Below are 14,999 nucleotides of genomic sequence, written 5' to 3'. Positions count from 1 at the left end.
GCGATCTTCAATATTGCAAAAGTTATGGCAAAATGTTAAAGTTGGAGCAAACAAACAAACCAACAAACCAACCAACAGGGCAAAAACAAGATGTCCCCCCCTATAGTGGTGGGGGACATAGAAATAAAAAGCAAGGCAATCAAATCACATCGATAACAACGTTGAACTTCCATCATATACCTTTTTGGCAAATATGGAAGTTATGTATTAAATAATAATAACAATACAGTGTTGTTGTTTTGTCATTTATTAAGTATACAGATCATTGCAAGATTCTGATGGCTTTTCTTGAAATGCATCACCAGCCGTCTGGAACACTGAAAAAAGGCAATGGATACTCTGTTAAGTTATGGTGAAAAAACAAATTATTTGCATTTTCTGTAAAAAACTAAATTAACAAGGCTCACATTATACTGCAAGCAATTCATAAGTTGCCTGCTGGTGACCCCCCCCCCCCTCCCCCCAACATCATTAACAATAATGTATTTTCTGTATATTACCATCAATTCAAGATTGTATGATTCAATATCAATGCTTTGTTTTGGTTAAAATTGGTACAATGAATCATATTTATTTTAAGCTAACTCACATGCAATAGTTACTGAGAAACGGCCCCGAATGGAAAACAAATCTTAAATGTCAGTCTAATAAGGGGCCATAACTCTTGAGCTATGAAGGTATAAATCATTATACTGTCAGGGTCAAAAGTATTTTATGTGGTGTGTTTGTGTTGAAAGTGTTTACAGATCCATGGAAGTGTTAGAGACATGTAGAAAGAATTATAAGCATTCTACAACATGTGTCATCACTTTCAGACTCTACCTGGGACATTTCAAAGGTTATCCATCAATGAAATGAATGTATTAAGTTGAAAAAAGGTCATATTTAAGGTAATAAAAATATATTGGTACACAATTTGAACCAAACTTCTCAGACAGTTTCTAATAATGGACTTTAATCAAAGGTTTACCAAAAATGGAATTTTTTTAACAAACAAGGCATGCCATGGCTAAACTATTAATTAAATCTTACCTACCATAGTGATTTTATTTACAAATGATCAAAGAAATGAGTGAAAATATATACTGTCTATGCTCACAAGTTCATGACTCTCTGAACAAATTGTATACTATTATAGTTCTTGAATACATTCATATTGGCGAATTTGGCAAGAACCAGAATAAAATGTCGCTTTGATTTTAAAATTTGATTCTTGAATCATATAAGATTTGTTAAAGGGCATATCGACAGCTAAAACGGAATTTTTTTCTCTGAAATAAATGTATGCTTTAATAAGAACTTATTTGAATGTTTCTTAAAGCACAGACCTTGCTTTATATATTGTAAATATGTACATTACTGATTAACAAGAGCTGTCAGAGGGCAGAGCGCTCGACTATTCGAGTGCTTGGCAGTATAACGTAAGCCATCATGGAGAGGGTGTATAATGTGTGTGTGTGTGGTCATTTAAAAGATGATCTTTCAAAAAAAGAAAAAAAAATGAGGGGGGGGGGAGTCAAGGTCATTCAAAAGTCAAGGTCAAATTCAACTTGCCAGGTACAGTACCATCATGATAGTAAGAAAGTATTTGAATTTAGAAAGCAATAGCCTTGATACTTTAGAAGTAAAGTGGATCTAAACACAACATTTAACAAAATATTCAAAGTTACTAAGACAAACAAGAATATCAGTGAAACTGATGGATGCTCACCGATGATGCGCTTTGTCAATGTATGTGTTAATAAACACATAAAACATCTATTATTAGCCTCGGCGACTTTGACCCAGTGACCTCAAACCTCATCAAAAGGTAGAGGTCCATGCAAGGTACCTACATGCCAAATATGAAAGAAATCGGTAAAGTATTGAAGGCGCTATGAGAAACGGTAGCAAAAGTGTGATGGAAGGAAGTCTATTATTAGCCTAGGTGATCTTGACCTTGACCCCAGTGACCTCAAACCTCATCAAAAGGTAGAGGTCCATGCAAGGTACCTACATGCCAAATAAGAAAGCGATTGGTAAAGTATTGAAAGCGCTATGAGAAACGGTAGCAAAAGTGTGACGGAAGGAAGTCTTTTATTAGCCTCGGTGACATTGACCCCAGTGACCTCAAACCTCATCAAAAGGTAGAGGTCCATGCAAGGTACCTACATGCCAAGTATGAAAGCGATTGGTAAAGTATAGAAGGCGCTATGAGAAACGGTAGCAAAAGTGTGACAGAAGGAAGTCTATTATTAGCATCGGTGAACTTGACCTCAGTGACCTCAAACCTCATCAAAAGGTAGAGGTCCATGCAAGGTACCTACATGCCAAATATGAAAGCGATTGGTTAAGTATTGAAGGCGCTATGAGAAACGGTAGCAAAAGTGTGACAGAAGTAAGGAAGCAAGTAAGTAAGTAAGTAAGGAAAGACAAACTGGCAACTATATGCTCCGCAAAAATGTATTCCATTATTCCGTTAAAAAGCCAACCAGAGTTATGCAACTTGCCCTGTACAGTCCCCTTATGATAGTTAGCGAGATCTCCACGTCTGAAAGCAATAGCTATGATACTTTACGAGTCAAATGGACCGAAACACAAAACCTAACCAAATGTTCAATTATCTACGTATAAAAGGGGCCATAATTCTGTCACAATGCTTGATACAGTTGTCTGATCTTGTTTATAGATAGTGATCATGTTGGTAAAGAATTACGCAAAATTTGAAAGCAATATCAGCGTTGTTTTTTGATGAAATATTCGGCGTTATTTGGCCCTATTCCCCCATCTTTAGAGTATATATTTTTCCCCAAAATATTTTTAAAATTCCCCTCTCGGAAGTGTTATTCAATTTTAATCAATACCTCATTTAAATATGTCTTTTGTTACGAATTTACTACAATTTTCCTGAACTGCATCCGCGTGTTTACTTTATTTTAGCCTTTACCGCAAACCGTACTTAGTTAACTATCACGACTTTCGCTTTACGACATCTACCGCAAACCATACGTATTCCAACATGTCGCACAACAACAAAAGCTATCGTAAAAAAATTCTGTTTTAACTTAAAAACAAATTTATATTCTTTTCAAACAAGTACAACTTAAAAGTCAGTCTTCTTCAAATGCCGGCAGTGAAACGCCAGAAACATCCGGTCAAGAGAGTGTTGAAAGACTGTTTAGTTTGCTCAACCTGCTTTGCACGCCACAGAGAAACAGGCTTGGGGAAGCTACACTGGAGTCCCTGATCAGACTTTGTCTGCACACGGAGAGACTTGGTGAAGAGGAGGTCACCAGAATAATTGATAAATTCCCTGAAAAGCCCAGAAATGTTGAACTTTGAACATGAACATAACATGTTTATGAATAAAAGAGTTTGAATTATGTTTTTCTCCCTCTGTATGGTGAATTATAGTGTTAAAACTTGATTTTGTACTGTTACCAGCTAAGCATAGAAATTTCCCCCTTTTCCCCTTTTACGCGCAAATTCCCCCCCCCCTCAGGGGACCCGACCCCCTTCCCCCAAGACTGAAAAAACCCACTGAATATGTCAAAGGACGTAGAAAATATTTGAGATTGTACGCAAACTTTAACATAAATTTATCAATAATATTCATATTCTAAGTGAAAAAAGGGCCATAATTCTTACAAAATGCTTGATTCAGTTGTATGCTCTTGTTTATAGATTGGTGTCATGTTGGTAAATAAGTATGCAAAATATAAAAGCAATATGTCAAAGGACATAGGAAATATGTGAGGTGGTATGCAAACTTTAACATTCCAACGCTCACGGTAACGCCGACGCCGGGGTGAGTAGGATAGCTCAACTTTATAGATATATATATAGTCAAGCTAAAAAAGTTATCCCCACGAGACTTTTTGTGGGCGCAGGAAATCGTAGTAGTATTAACATATCCAGCTATGCGCATGCTCACTGACCATAATGAATAATGGAACAGTAGTTTTGTGTAGAAAATATTCATTAAGATTGTGAATGTTGTGGGCAAGATTTTTATCCCCTTAAGCACTAAGGCCATTATGTAATAATATTTTTTTGGCCCTTCACTAATCTTTTTAAACGATTTCATCAATGTTCATTATACATGTACTTTTATTTTTCATACAAATCGGACATGTGGAATGTTGAATATTTGCCATTGCATAGAGAAATACCATTGACATGCCCCCTTAAATTGATTACAGAAAAAGTTGTAAACTAAAAACAAATAATAACAAAGAGCAGTGAAAAAAATTGGCCATTATTAATTCAATTTCAAAGAACAATGAAAATTTAAGGCAACAAGAGCTGTCAGAGGACAGCGCGCTCGACTATTCGAGTGCTTGACAGTATAACGTAAGCTATCATGGAGAGGGGGTATAATGTGGGTGTGTGGTCATTTAATAGATGATATTTAAAAAAAAAAGAAAAAAAAAAGTGTTGTCTTTTTTTAGGGGGGGGGGGGATTTGGGGTGGGAGCATGGGGGATGGTTTGGGTGGAGTCCATTGTGGTATGTCAGGTAAGTGTTGTTTTGTCAAAGTATGAATCAACTGTGATCATAAATAAAGAAGTTATCGCAATTAAAGCAAAATTTATTAATTTGACCTTGAGAGTCAAGGTCATTCAAAGGTCAAGGTCAAATTCAACTTTCCAGGTACAGTAACATCATGATAGTAAGAAAGTATTTGAAGTTTGAAAGCTATAGCATTGATTCTTTAGAAGTAAAGCGGATCTAAATACACAATATTAAACAAAATATTCAAAGTTGCAAAGACTAAAAAGGGCCATAATTCCATTAAAAAGCAAACCAGAGTTATGCAACTTGCCCTGTTCAGTCCCCTTACGATAGTTAGTGAGTTTTCCAAGTCTTAAAAGCAATAGCTATGATACTTTAGGAATAAAATAGACCAAAACACAAAACTTAACCAAATGTTCAATTATCAAAGTATAAAAGGGGCTATAATTCTGTCAAAATGCTTGATACAGTTGTCTGCTCTTGTTTATAGATTGGGGTCATGTTGGTTAAGCAGTATGCAAAATATGAAAGCAATATGTCAAAGGTAATATTTGAGGTGGTATTTATTCTATTTAGGACATGCTGAACATGTAAGAAGCATTCCAAGCTTTAAACAAGTCAATAAAATCCAGAATTAACTGGGTGAGTGTGGGCTCGTGGTTTCTGTACATCTCTAGACAGTGAACATTTAATTCAAGTTTTACAACAAGAAATGTTTGTGAAACACCAATGTCCTCTTTACATGACATTATATCCAATTCCTAGCAACCTTGACCAGTGGAGTATCAGATTTTTTGTCCTGTCATAAACAAACATTAAACCCAATGTGAAAACATAAAGAACTTATGATATGACTTGGATAAAGCTATCACATATACAAAAATACTCTTACCTGACTTTGTGACCTTGAACTTAATGGTATCTGAGGAACAAACATAACTTAAGCTATCACTTGGACCAGGCTGTCAAATAAAGAAAATGTTAATGTGACCTTGACCTTTGAAGTTCAGTTATCAATCGAACAAGCTTAGGTCTTCCAACAGATGGACCAACTAGATTTATATTAAACAAGGCTATTGTCAAGCAATATGGTCCTCTACCGGCTCCACCATTGTTCGAAACTCCACCATTTTCAGATTTTTATTTTTTGGGTTGCCATAGCAACCACAATTTTTGACGTAGGAACAAAATGAAATGACGTGCATAATGTCCATATTGCCAGTTATCCATGTTGCAAGTTTCATGAAAAAATATTAAGAACTTTTAAAGTTATCGCAGGATCCAGAAAAGTGTGACGGACAGACAGACTGACAGACAGACAGAGCGCAAACCATAAGTCCCCTCCGGTGAAACCGGTAGGGGACAATAATGAGCGGATACAAATTTAATGGATACAACTGAATGTTCAAACCTTTTATCTTTTTTGAACCTGATTAGTTTTGCAAATCGCATTAATTGATTGTGGTGAGCATTGGTGTTTTGTTTCTTGGAACAATGTAAGGGGATATGTGATTTACTAAGAAGAATCAAAATCATAATGTGGCAAATTAATATTTATCTTCAAGTGTGAGTGATGCCAAATCCAAACTCTGCATATTGAAACAATATGGTCACCATTTGAGTGAGATTTAAAAGAAATATTTCAATGGGTATAGGATTTACATAGCAGACACAAAGTATGTTGACCATTACTTAGTGGCCTAGGACCTTTGACCTGAAAGTATGAATTCTGCATATAACCTAATTGTGGCGAGTTGTTGAATGAGCTTTCTTGAAAATATAATGGTATTTGAAAATTTAGTATAAGTTGTGACTTTGACCATGAGACGAGTTTTTCCAAACCTTAGCTTTCCATTTTGGCTCGTTATGCATTTATACTTCACATTGCACCCTCTTTCAATTACCTTGAAGACTCTCGTCACACCTTGGGGAGGTTGCTGCTGGGAGATAATTTTTAGGTCCAGGAAGCGCTCGGAAGCAGTCAATATAGCAGTAAGCATCTTCCAGTACCCTGTTATTTAGAGAATGGTATTGGGGTTTATGGAGAGAACCGTGAGTGTCATTCTTTTGTACTTATTATGTTTAGTTACTAATTCTTTATCATTTCAACTTTTAAACAAGTTTGTGATTACCAGCGCACACAAGCAACACTCTTTCAATCTCAAACAAAAACATCACCTCCAGCAACATACCAGCAACATACCCACAGAGCAGTTCTAGCAATGTCCAGCACTTGTGGGTCATTGCTTGCGAAGTGGTCCTGGACAAGCTCATGTTCCTCTTCAGAATATTATGGTGAAGTTCTTGCAAGCCATGTTGCCCTTCAGTTCCGTAGCATCTCTAACATCATCCCCTCCATTTTAAAATGGTACTAGATACAGATAACTTAATGTTAACAAGGACTGTTTGTAAAACATGCATGCCCCCCAAATGGGCTGTCAGTTGTAGTGGCAGCCATTGTGTGTATACTAACTCATGTAATCACTCTCACCTAAGTATCAATAGCTAATTATATATTTCATCCGGAAACCATTTTATTGCTTCAGGTCACTGTGACCTTGACCTTTGACCTAGAGACCTGGAAATCAAAAGGGGTCTTCTACCGGTCATGATCAATATATAATAAATATAATATGAAGTTTCATGATCCTAGGCTTAAACTTTCTTGAGTTATCATCCGCAAACCATTTTACTGTTTCGAGTCACTGTGACCTTGACCTTTGACCTAGTGAACTGAAAATGGAAGGGGTCATTTGCCAGTCATGATTAATGTACCTATGCGTTCTTGAGTTATCATCCGGAAACCATTTGATGGACGGTCTGACCGACATGTGCAAAACAATAAACCCCCTCTTCTTCGAAGGAGGGCATAATAAATTAATTTTGTTCAATCTATCTAATTATCCATTAAAAAGTTCACACTTTCAAAACAAATATAATACAAACTTGGTCATAAACAATAATAAAATACCCCTGCTGTCCCTTTGAATGTTTATGAGCGAGGATCAAGGAATCAAGACCATTACTCTTGGATGTGAAATCAATGCAAATAAAAATTGTGTTTTGAAAATCTTCTTTTCATGCTGATCACATATTTACAAGTTTGAATGGATAGACAAATCCAAAACAGACCAACCAACATACAGACTCCAATATACCAGGAATACCCCCACATACCGCATTGACACAGAATATTTTGCATGCTGTCTTCACAAAATAAGAAAAACATATTTACATGTTTGGCGATTTTAAGAGTTATTATGCAATTGTGACCTTGACCTCAGAGATATCGACAATTCTTTGGCATGACACACCGTCCAATGATGGTGAACAAAAATGTGCATTTTTTTTGCTTAATCTCACAATGAATGACATAGTTATGGCCCAGATAAGCTCACAACCAAACTTAGATAGATATTCAGTCCAAAAATTTGTGTTGAAAGCCTGTCGACAGGTGTCGCAAGCCAGTGTTATAGGGCCTAAAGTCAAAATCCATGTGACCTAGTTTTCTGCCCGGCATGGCCCACGTTTGAAGTTGGCCTAGAGATCATCTAGATTAAACTTCTGACCAAATTTGGAGAAGATCGGATGAAAACTACTTGAATTAGAAAGCAGATATCATACTGAATGCTAAAAAACGCACGAAGAGACCCCGTGACCTAGCTTTTGGCCCGGCATTGCCCATGTTAAAACTTGGCCTAGAGATCATCTAGATAAAATTCTGACCAAGTTTGGTGAAGATTGGATGAAAACTACTTAAATTAGAGAGCGGACAGCATGATGAATGTTTGAAACGCACTAAGTGACCCCGAGACCTAGTTTTTGACCCTGCAAGACCCATATTCAAACTTGACCTAGACATCATCTACATACAACTTCTGACCAAGTTTTGTGAAGATCCGATAAACACCTTGAATTAGATAGGGGACACTTAATACGGAGCCATCTACGGACAGACAAGGTCACTCCTATATACCCCCCTATACTTCGTTTGTGGGGATATAATAGCAAATAATCAAGAAATATATAACAAGATAATCTTGATAATAATAATTAATACTCCAGCAACATACATATGAACCAGGTCTCGCATTGTGGAGCACTAACCAGTTTTTACTGCCGAAGACGACAAGCTACATTCTGTGTGTGATGGGCGGTTGGGAACCATGCCCTTCAATATGAAAACTTGCCAGCTTCTAAGTGTCCACACAGAGGTCAGCACCACCACTGTCTCCAGCTCAATCTCTAGGTACTCCTACCTATATATTCAAAAATCAATTGAGTGAAACCACTAGTTTGATTATCCATTAGATGCATTCTTGACCAAACATTAGAGCAGTAGTACCCGTGAGATTTACAATATGGGTATTTTAACTAGATGCTGTAAAAATAACAGTTTGCTTTTGTTCACATCAATGACCATGATAACACAATAATGGCTATAAAAGAAATAATACAATTAGCTGAACAAACGCCAGTTATCAACAACCTATGGCATAACAAGCAAAACCATCAGTACAGTTTACAAAAAAAAAAACGCTTCTTTTGAAAAATAGGTTGTTTGTACAGTAACTGTAACACTATTTACTTGTTACAGTTTCCTTTCCCATTCATATGCATTTTATAAATTTTGGCATTTAAATTACATAAAAAATATGACTGAAAATAGTTTCATGCATCGTCAGTTTTAAACAAGAGTGCTAAACTGTCACAAGATACGCCCGTTCGAAGGTTTTGGACACCATGCTCAATGCGTGAAATGCACTAAGTGACCTCGAGACCAAGTAATTGACCCGGCATGACCGATATTTGAACTTGACCTAGACATCATTTAGATGTAACATCTGACTAAATTTGGTGAAGATCATATAAAAAATACTTAAATTAGAAAGCGGACAACATGCTAAATACTTGAAATGCACTATGTGACCTCGTGACCTCGTTTTTGACCCTGCATTACCCATATTCCAACTTGACCTACATATCATCTAGACACAACTTCTGACCAAATTAGGTGAAGATCAGATGAAAACTACTTCAACAAGGGCTGTTTGTAAAACATGCATGCCCCCCATATGGGTTGTCCGTTGTAGTGGCAGCCATTGTGTGAATACGTTTTTTGTCACTGTGACCTTGACCTTTGACATAGTGACCTGAAAATCAATAGGGGTCATCTGCGAGTCACGATCAATGTACCTATGAAGTGTCATGATCCTAGGCAAAAGCGTTCTTGAGTTATCATCCGAAAATCATTTTACTATTTCGGGTCACCGTGACCTTGACCTTTGACCTTGTGACCTCAAAATCAATAGGGGTCATCTGCGAGTCATGATCAATCTACCTATGAAGTTTCATGATCCTAGGCATATGCGTTCTTGAGTTATCATCCGAAAATCATTTTACTATTTCGGATCACCGTGACTTTGACCTAGTGACCTCAAAATCATTAGGGGTCATCTGCGAGTCATGATCAATCTACCCATGAAGTTTCATGATCCTAGGCATATGCATTCTTGAGTTATCATCCGGAAACCATTTTACTATTTCGGGTCACCGTGACCTTGGACCTAGTGACCTCAAAATCAATAGGGGTCATCTGCAAGTCATGATCAATGTACCTATGAAGTTTCATGATCCTAGCCCCAAGCGTTCTTGAGTTATCATCCGGAAACCACCTGGTGGACGGACCGACCGACAGACGACCGACCGACCGACATGTGCAAAGTAATATACCCCCTCTTCTTCGAAGGGGGGCATAATTAGAGAGCGGACACCATGCTCAATGCTTGAAATGCACTAAGTTATCACATGACCTAGCTTTTGATCCGGCATGACCCATATTTGAACTTGACCTACATATCATCTAGACACAACTTCTGACCAAATTTGGTGAAGATCGGGTGAAATATACTTCAATTAGAAAGCAGTCACCATGCTAAATCCTTGAAATGCACTAAGTAACCTCGTGACCTAGTTTTTGACCCGGCATGACCCATATTCGAACATGACCTAGATATTGTCTAGACACAACTTCTGACCAAGTTTGGTGAAGATTGGATGAAAACTATTTGAATTAGAGAGCGGACACTGCTGTGGACGCCGCTCGCCCGCCAAGGGTGAAACTATAATACGTCCCATTTTTAAAAACGGGCGTATAAAAAAAGGAGAGCATGAGATTTGGATGTGTGAGAGGGTGTTTTGCTGCGTAAATGCGCGACTCTCACGCTGAATGCCTGATACTTGACAGGCGCATGAATGTTGATGCAAACTACTTCAATTAGAGAGCAGACACCTTGCTAAATCCTTGAAATGCACTAAGTGACCCCGTGACCTAGTTTTTGACCCGGCATGAGACATATTCGAACTTGACCTAGATATTGTCTAGATACAACTTTTTACCAAGTTTGGTAAAGATCAAATTAAAATTATTTGAATTAGAAAGCGGACACGAAAAGTGTGAAAGACTGACAGACAGACGGACAGTGCGAAAACTATATACCCCCTTTTCTTCGAAAGGGGGCATATAACTTATCCACAGACATCGGATGTATTTTGTAATGGGAATACTTTGGAGATTACCATAACATTCTGTGCACATGTAAAACCTTTATAAGGAATCCTTAACATTAAAGATTTATTAATATTTTTGAAAATTAAGCAAACATTCATTTTTGTCCATGAAAGCATTACAACTATGGCTTTTTATAAGTATAATATGATGTATGAAATAGTTTTTTTCTTTTTAATTTTATGTTAATGTTGAACCATTCAATCACTTTAAAAACATTGCAAGTTATTGCATTTCCACAAAGCAAATGAATCTTAGCAGGTAAATTCAATGAATTTATAATTGGTACCCCCAGCCGATAATTATAAAAATCTGTATAGAAGTTCACCAGATGATGTTTTATGCAAAATATGTATGTTCGCACTGCAGTTTTTGAGAAGAATATTTTTAAGTGTTCATTATATATATTATATAAGGAAAACAAATTTGATCCGAGGGTAGGGTATATATGATCCAATGATACTTGAACAATCTTGGTGAAGGTCCACAAGATGAAGTTTCATGCCAAATATCTTTGCTCTAGGCCTTGTGGTTTATGAGAAGATTTTTGTTATTGAAGTTTTTAAAATATACTAATAAGGAAATTACATTTCCCTTCCCAGTGGGGCAAATTTTGACCCCAGGAACATAGTTTGAACAATCATGGTACAAGTCACCAATTAACCTTTGAACTCTAAGTGTAATCTTGAGTTTGGAGATTTTGACGTATTTCTTTCTTATGACACACTGTCGAGTGATGGTGAACAAATGTGCCTAATTATTTTAAAATCTTACAATGAATGACACAGTTATGGCCCGGACAAGCTCATTTATGGCCATTTTTTACCTTTGACCTAAAAGTGTGACCTTGACCTTTGAGATTTCGACATTATTCCTTCCCATGCAACACCGTCAAATTATGTTGAACACATGATTTTAAATTGAATTTAATTCTGACAATGAATGACATAATAATGGCCCAGACAATGTCATTTATGGCCATTTTTGACATTTGAACTCAAAGTGTGACCTTGACCTTTGAGATATTGATATTCCACCAATCAATAACAGACTTACGCTCCAGACAAGCCTAACCCGGACTTTCATACTGACGGACTGACCCACATACACCAAATCGCCAATTGTGACAAATATGTCGAGCTGTCCATAAGTGGGCTCGACAAAAAATCCACTTGCCCACGGGTAAAGGTCCACCACACAATGTTTCATGCTAAATATCTCAGCCCAAGGCCTTGCAGTTTCAGAGTAGATTTTTTAAGTTTTTCCTTTTGGTTGCCACGGCAACAAGGATTTCATGGAATACAATTCTTGGAGCAACATTGAAGGAGCTTCATGCCAGGAATATTCCTGCCAGTTTCATCAAGCTTTGCCCAAGGGTTTAGTAGGAGATATTGTTTAAGTAAAAATGTTGACATATAGACACACATCGCAAAAACAGACAAAGACCAGCAACAATAACTCAAGTTGAGCTATAAAGGGTACATCAAATGACCAAATCATCCTGATGACACTTATGCAAGAACCACTGAAAAATGATAACAAATTTGATTTAATTTGAATTTCACTAAATTCATACACCAACATATGCAGACAGAAATTTGACATTTTCAATCAATTAAGGGGCCATAACAGTTTAATTTTACAATGGTTTCAAGGCCTTTCCCCAATTTGGAATGTCAAAATGAACTTTTGCATTATAGTTTATCTGTCTTCAAGGCAACAATCTGGTAAAAATATTATACAGAAGACAAGTCGGTCAATTACCAGGCGAACAGCTTTGTTGTATACTTAAATAAACCCAATTTTAACGCCTATTAACTTCAAGTTTCATGCAATTCTATGCAATTGCTACTGAAAAAAAACTCTTGTCTGAAAAGTAATTTAGGGTTATCTTTTCGAATCAATACTAGGCTTATTTATATTACATACCCACAGGTTTGTATACTTGCCGGTTCAGGAGGCGTTATAGAGCGCTATCAGTTTAATGATTATTCCCCGAATATCTTTCAGGTGTGCCAGCGGGGTCTCCTGGAACACCTTGATCGTTGTCACTACATGCTCACTCTCAGTGAAGTGGCGCTCCAGGTTTGCGTCCGTCAGGATGGCCGCACTCTCATCTACCCTCCGAACAACCTCGCGACGGCTCATATCCAGGCGGGTTGAGGTCAGGCAGCCTGTGAGAAGGAGATCGGCCTGAAAAAATAAAGCTAAACAAGCAAATTTGTTGAATTGATATCCGCCGCCAATATGCTTCTGGACACATAAGTGTTATATTTGACACTCAAAAAAGCATTTTTTCAAGATACAAAGGGCCAAAACTCCGTTATTAACAAACAGTGTACAATGCCATTTGGCATGCATCATCCTCTTATCCATATATATATATACTCCTACCAAGTTTCAATGAAATCGGCCATAGCACTTCCAAGATATGGCTCTGGACACAAAAGTGCTGGACGGACGGAAGAACAGACAGAAAGACGGACAACGCCAAAACATTATCCGTCCGCCTATACACACACAATCAGTTGATATAAACTTTGTATTTTACAACATACAACAATATATGATTTGATATTTTTATACATGCACATTAGCATCAATTATATTTAATTATATTCATAAGCAATATGGTGTACAAGTAAGAACATCGCATTTCCGTTTTTATGATAAGTCAATTTCACTGAGTGAGCTACACACATTTTAATACTATTATTTACCTTCGACATCATTGTTTGTCCGTACTGAACGCCTAAATATGGACCAGTGTTCAGGATTGAACAGCACGTGCTAGAACCACTGACGATCCATGTATGTCACGAGGGCATCGAGCTGCGGAGTGTTCGCGCGGTCTCTCAAAGCTGCAAACGTCTCCCTTACGTGTGCAGCTGGTAGGAAGGGCAACGCCATCAGCTGCCTCATGTAGTTGTACAGTGCCTGTCGACGTCTGTACGTGGTTACTAACCCAAGGTCCTGGACTTTTCGCCAAACAGCCTTTGTCCAGTGAAACACACAACCCTTGATAGTAACGCCAGGAAAAACGCGTCGTACAGTCAACCAAGCAGCTGTAATTATAATGTATTGTTAATTAATAAAGCTTTTAAAACACTTAATTGCGATATTAATATGTAGTAGATAACCGATATATGTCAATGCAATGAAAACAGTACTTATAAATTATAAAATATGTACTAAATAATGTAATATTGTTACTTACCTTGCTCAAAGTCGAGCACAAAGTTGTCAACGACAGGATTGTTAAGTTTTTCTTTGATAACTGTAAGAACGGCAACGTAGTCAGCCTCCGTCTTCCTGGACATCAAAGCGAAGACCAGCGGGAGCTGTTTCTTCATTCCATCCTTCTGGATGAAGGCGTGAAGACTCAACAATTGGCCGCTTTTCTTGAAGGGGTCTTTAACAACCTGAAAATCAAAAGAATATTGTTATAGCCTAACTAACACAGACAGACACACGCTACGTAACTTAATATGTCCCCTTGAGCGAATAATACAACTTAGTATACCTATATAAAAGAAAGTGTTGAATTTGAGAAGATAATTTTAGATGCATTATTCAGTGTACACTCGCCATGAAGGTACCGTCCATGAACCAGCGCCTTGCATGGCAAAGTAGGTTACGCTGGTATTCCGTGGCGAAGATTATGTGTCTTTGGTCGCCCACTCGGATGTCGGCCAGCAAAAAGTCAGCACACTTCAGGTATTCTGTGTCAAGCTGAAAGAATTAACAGCGAAATCTTAATAAATAATCATGAAATTAAAGGCAATACATTTGATATAAAATGATCATTAGTTTTTTTTTTATAAATCATTGAGATGATATCTTTTTTTAATTCTCTGAATATTCGGTTGTCACAATTAACAGCGTTTTCACACCTTCGGTGGGTATATTTCATGGGCAATATATCGGGCGTTAAAGGT

At 37.3% G+C, this 14,999-nt stretch overlaps 1 pseudogene; it reads right to left on the bottom strand.

Moving 5' to 3' along the window:
• Positions 1 to 13,014: 13,014 nt before the first annotated feature.
• LOC127835823 (uncharacterized) lies at positions 13,015 to 14,667 on the bottom strand (annotated as a pseudogene).
• Positions 14,668 to 14,999: the final 332 nt, after the last annotated feature.

Source organism: Dreissena polymorpha, chromosome 6 (assembly GCF_020536995.1).
Source record: "Dreissena polymorpha isolate Duluth1 chromosome 6, UMN_Dpol_1.0, whole genome shotgun sequence".
Taxonomy (NCBI): domain Eukaryota; kingdom Metazoa; phylum Mollusca; class Bivalvia; order Myida; family Dreissenidae; genus Dreissena; species Dreissena polymorpha.
The sequence above is the reverse complement of the archived record's forward strand: the minus strand, read 5'-3'. Positions and strand labels throughout refer to the sequence as shown.